The 5,943-nt window shown below is 42.0% G+C and overlaps 1 long non-coding RNA gene across 1 annotated transcript; it reads left to right on the top strand.

The window, feature by feature from the left end:
• Window positions 1-835: 835 nt before the first annotated feature.
• LOC126006677 (uncharacterized) lies at window positions 836-5,034 on the top strand. Its single transcript, XR_007494867.1, has 2 exons — window positions 836-1,075; window positions 3,982-5,034. It is a non-coding gene; the product is annotated as an uncharacterized LOC126006677 (long non-coding RNA).
• Window positions 5,035-5,943: the final 909 nt, after the last annotated feature.

Raw genomic sequence — 5,943 nt, 5'->3', positions numbered from 1 at the left:
CTTCTGAACCTTTTTGGTTTCATCTCCCCCTTGTTTTGGAAATGGTCACCACTGGGCCAATCCCAGGAAAATTAACCCGTGAACTGTGCCATGGTCATGATCTGGAAACCATTCCTTCCTTCCTTCTTCTCTCCCTCTCTCCTTCCCTCCCTCCCTTCTTCCCTCCTTCCTCCTTTTCTTCCTTTTTAATAAAGTAAGATACTTTATTTCTGTACCTTACTCCCTCCTTCTTTCCTTCTCCCTCATTTCCTTTCTCCCTCCTTTCCTTTCTTCCCTCTCTCTATCCTTCCTTCCTTCTTTCCTTTATTTTTATCTTTCCATCTTCTACCTGTTCTTCCTTTATATTTCTTTACTTTCCTTTTTATATTTATTTCCTTCTTTTGGTTTTTGGGCCATACCCGGTGGTGCTCAGGGGTTACTTCTGGCTCTGCGCTCAGAAATTGCTCTTGGCAGGCTCAGGGCACCATATGAGCTGCCGGGGATCGAACCCAGATTAGCCGCATGCAAGGCAATCACCCTACCCATTGTGTTATTGCTCTGGCCCCTTGAAAGGCTTTTTTGTTTGTCTTTTCCCAGCTACAAACTAACCCCTTCCTGTGCCCTACAAGGATATTCAGATGTTCTTATTAAAGTTTATTGTTTCCTTTTATTTCTTGAAAGGCATAAAGAAAAAAAATAAAGTCACAATTGTAATTCACCTTGAACAAGCTGTGTGTGTTTTCCTGTCCTGTAATAATGTATGTGTGCTTCCTGTATGGAAACAACACAAAGACTGAGAAATCCCAAGGCTGTATATGTTGTCACAATGTAGTGTGACATGGAGAAGTAAGGATCATGGAAGTAACCCCGCCATTCAGACTTCCCCATTCCTACAGACAAATGGAGGGGGAAATAAGTCAGGACTTGTAACCCCACAATAAAAATTCACATTATCTCAGGTAGGCACTCACTGGGAGGTCTGGAGAGTGGAACTTTAATTCAGTGAAACCATTTGTTCTTGATTTTAGGTTTCATGATGGAAATGGCTTCCTGGGATGGGGGGATTTCCAGAACAGTGCAATTTCTGGTACCACAGGTATGTTATTTGTACATATAGCCTCCACTCCAGTTTCATCTTTTAGCACATGCTCCACAGAGAGAGCAAAACACTCTGTACTAACTCGGGATAATTTTACTGTGTGTGTGTGTGTGTGTGTGTGTGTGTATCTGTGTGTCTATATGTGTGTGTGTAGGGGAGCAAAATGACACTTTTGGCTGTGCTCAGGGTTTACCCACAGCTTTTAGTTTAGGGATAACACCTTGTGATACTCGGGAGACCATAAGGGATACCAGGGATCAAACTCAGGTTCGCCATGTGCAAGTCAAGCACCTTCCCTGCTGTACTATTCCTCCACCCTCTACTTGCTCCTTTTTTTTAAGGGAAAAATGATGTGGTTGCCTTGAGTGCTTTCACTGTATTGTCAAAGGTGCCAGCACCTTCCACTCAAGCCTTCTTTTTTGTTGAACGCCTAAGCCAAACTTGATTCCTCAATCTTTATTTCTTTAATTTTTTAATTATCTTTATTTAAACACCATGATTACAAATATAATTGTAGTTGTATGATTACAGTCGTGTAAAGAACACCCCCCTTCACCAGTGCAGGATTCCCACCACAATTTCCCAGATCTACCTACTCCCCATCCCACCCACACTTGTACTCAAGACAGGCTTTCTTTTTCCCTCATTCATTCACATTGTTATGATAGTTTTCAGTGTAGTTATTTCTCTAACTGCACTTATCATTCTATGTGGTGAGCTTCATGTCATTAGCTGCACCTACATGGGAGGATGGGGGGAAGTAAGGGTTGGGACTGAGGCAGTAAAATATTAGAAATGAGCTTTGTAGGGCAGTATCAAGGTCCCAATACAAGATGGATATTATGGATATATAGAATATATGCACACAATACTATCAATATGAAAACAAACAGAAAAAATTTCCACTGACTGTCCCAATTTAAACCAGTGCTAGAACAGCCTGCCCTCCTCCCAGAGCGCATTCCCATTAGTGTAGGGAGAGATAGGGGGAAAGCCTGTTGACCCCTATAGAGTCCACCTAGACCAGTGCCCAGGGAAAGACTGAAGTCCAGGGGAGAAAAACCCTATACCTGGTAAGAGCTTGTCTCCAAAATCAAGGACAAAATCGGAAGCCAGATGTCTGCTCGCCCTCCTCTCCATGCAACTCCCCCCTGGAGTATGGAGGGAGGAGGGAACCTGAGGACCACTAAGAATCCACCTGAACCCACTTCTGGCCATCTGATCTGGCTCCCAGGGAAGGCCTGGAGTCAGGGGAAAAAAGACAAGGACGGCTGGGGGCCTGCCAAGCCTCCCAACACTCCCCAGGCTAGGGAGAAAGGCTCTGGTATGGGGCCTCCCCAAACCCCATACCTGGCAAGAGCTGGTCTCCAGAATCCAAGAGGAAACCGGAAGCCATATTGCTTTAATTTTTTAATCTAATCACCATGAAATTACAAAGTTATTTATGATTAAGTTGCAAGCATGTAATGTTTTACCATCAATCCTTTCACCAGTATCTATTGGTGTCCCACCCCCATTTGCTTCTGTAAGTCACTTTTAAATATATATATATGTATGTATGTATGTATGTATGTATGTAAATTTTTTGCACTCTGGTTTATAGATTTCATATATAACACTCTACCATCTTTCAGCACCAGCTCCTCCTCCTGGTCAAACTCTTCCCTCCGCCATAAATGTTGTCCCTCCCTGTCAACCCCTAACCCCCTCAAATGGTGTGTTTCCTACTGAAGACTAGTTCTCATGTTCTTTGTTTCCATTGCCCTTGGGCATTCATTATTCCATAATTATGTTTCTTCATATTGTCATAAGAGAGATTATTCTTTGTTGGTCTCTTTCCCTCTGACTAACTTCACTCAGCAGGATGCTCTCCAGCTCCCTTCATATGGCAGCATATTTCATGACTTTATCGTTTTATATGACTAACTAATATTCCATAGTATAGATGTACCACAGTTTCTCTAAATCAGGGGTCTTAAACTCAATTTACCTGCGGGCCGAAGGAGGCAAAGTCAGGGTGATCCGTGAGTGCAAAGTCAGTAGTAAGCCTTGAACATTGGAGGGTGTGACCCAAACAACTAAAACAAAACAAAACAAAAAAAGATTCCTCTAGAGCAGGGTCACAAAATGTTGTGTGGAGGGCCGCAAACAGCCCGCGGGCTGCGAGTTTGAGACCTCTGCTCTAAATGGTCATCTATTCTTGGACACTTGGGTTGTTTCCAGATTTTGTGATAGTGCTGCAAGGAACGTAGGGGCTGGGGTTGGCAACTGTCATTTCTCCTTTTGTTTGGAGGCACTTGGGGACTAAAATTCCAAGAAGTGGAGTCGCTGGATCAAATGGAAGCTTAATTCCTAGATTTTATTTTAAGAATTATTCATATTGTTTTCCAGAAAGGCTGGATCAGTCAACATTCCCACCAGCAGTAAATGAAGGTCCCTTTCTCCCCACATTCATGCCAGCTTGTTCTTGTGTCGTTTTATTGGTTTTTTTTTTTATTGTGTACCTGTCTCTGTCCTACATTTATTTTATAGAGACTTGGGGCGGGGATGGTGAAGGTAGTGCCAGGGTTGGAACACATGCCCTTGCATTCTAGATTGTGAGTCCTTCATAAAGAAGGATACTACACTAAGAACAGACAATCTATACAGCACTTAGAAAAAGCAGTGGTATTTTTTTGTTGCTGATACACTAATATAATCAGGCCTTTTCCCCCCTAATAATCAGACTTACTGGATTCTCTGTGGATGGAAAAACAGCCATGGCCCATAGTCAGAAGAGGTCATTTTCACTTACTGAACTCCCCAGACTTCTTTGTTTTTCAATTCTTTAGAATTCGGAAAGATCAGTGCTGATACAACAAGTGGTACAAACTATTTTTTTGTTTGTTTTCAACCCCTTACAGAGTATTTCAGAAGAAATGTTTTACCAACTCAGTAACATGCTCCCCCAGATCTTCCGAGTCTCTTCAACACTCACACTGACTTCCAAGCACTGAACCTTTGCAGAAAAAGGATCCTTCGACACCCCAGGAATGAGAGCTATGCCAGGCTAAAGATGCCCAGAATGAAAACTTGCAACCCAAGTTATAAGTCAACCCAGGATACGTGTCTGTTCGAACATTCCAGAAATGCCCATGCTGGACAACCAGGGATCTAGTCCTGACTGTGCATTTATTCTAAAGTTTCTTTATGGAAAAAGTTCTCTGTTTTCCACCACTGCCACACCCTGTCTGTGAGCGTGAGTGAAAACCTTCTCTGGGTCACACTGTCCTTCCTCTGGACAGGATGTAGAAGCTTGTCCCACTAACATTTCCACAGAGACATTTGACTTTTCTAGAACGTTCAAATCTTAACAGGTGCAAGGCTTACCAAAGCAGATAAATATAATCTCTTGACTTTATTTGTAAAGCAAAGTTTAAAAAGCCCCCAATTATACCTCACCGCTGAAATCTTTGTGAAATCCTTTTTTTGTAGAAATACAGGCATAGGATACAAAGCTTGCATATTCTTTTCAATTCTCTTGTTTCCAAACCTTGCTTTGGATGTTGCTTTCTCTAGCTGTATAACTGAGAGTCAGAAAAAGATTGAATTATTAACCCCCATCTTTATCTTCCCACAGGATCTTGTACTTGCCTATTAATATTGCTTCATGATCTAGTGAAGTTGGGTGCTGCTTGCAGCCAGATGGGATATATAAACCCACACTGGTAGTGTTGTTGTTCTCAACAGCATTGGGGAAATGAGAGAATGGTGATCAGGGCCAGAGCAATACCACAGCGGTAGAGTGTTTGCTTTGCAAGTGACTGACCCATGATGGACCTAGGTTCAATCCCTGGCATTCCACATGGTCCCCGAAGCCTACCAGGATCGATCTATGAGAACATAGCCAGGAGTAACCCCTGAGTGCCACTGTATTTGGTCCAAAGCCCCCAAATAAATAAACTCTTACTTTAAAAGAGGAGAATGGTGATCACTTTATTTTTCCATCCTGCTTCCTACATTCTTCTCTTCTTTGCGGAGGGGCACACCTGGTGATGCTCAGAGCTTATTCCTGGCTCTCTGTTCAGGAATTATTCCAAGTGATGCTTGAAAAACTGTGTATAATGCCAGGAATAGTGCCAAAAAAATTGATTGCAAGCCAAGTGTCTGTACTCCCTCTGGCTTCCTATATTTCTCTTAATATTCTCTTGCACTTCTTTAACTTGTCTCTGCTGTTTCCCTCCTTGTTCACTCTTTTTCCTTTCTCAGATGTGCATATCAATTATTCATTTATCCTTCCCCATAACACTTTTGCTATGAACAGTCACTAGATTTTTTTTAAAAACCACTTAGCCAAAGCAATATTTTTTATTAATCAATTTTATGGTCAACAGAGGGAAAAGTTAGACCTCTTACATTGTAATACACTCTCTTAAGTTCCATAAACAGAACAAAATTAACATGACCATATGGAATAATACAGGAACTTCTTAACATTACCAAATGCTTTCCTATAACAAAGAAGAAAGAATTTGATTTTCTACATAAATAGACAGTTGTCTAAGAAATAATGCAGGGGGAGCCCCCAACTCCTGACTGTCACTATACAGTAAATGTTTTACAAATCCATTGTCAGAGAGATAAAGATCTTTCCAGGAAGGAAGATTCTGTGGACCATTGTGGTCTTTGAGACCCCCCCCTCCACAGGAGTCTATAAGAATAAGCAACATTAAAGACCATCTTGACTGATGATGCGACTGGTGACTTGGAGATGTTGTAAACACAAACCAGTAAAAGACTGTCCTGATAAGGGGCCAGAGCACTAGTACATTTGGTAGGGTGTTTGCCTTGCATGAGGACAACCCAGAGCCAGGAGTAATTTCTGA

This window comes from Suncus etruscus, chromosome 4 (genome assembly GCF_024139225.1).
Source record: "Suncus etruscus isolate mSunEtr1 chromosome 4, mSunEtr1.pri.cur, whole genome shotgun sequence".
In the NCBI taxonomy this organism is placed as follows: Eukaryota; Metazoa; Chordata; class Mammalia; order Eulipotyphla; family Soricidae; genus Suncus; species Suncus etruscus.
The sequence above is the reverse complement of the archived record's forward strand: the minus strand, read 5'-3'. Positions and strand labels throughout refer to the sequence as shown.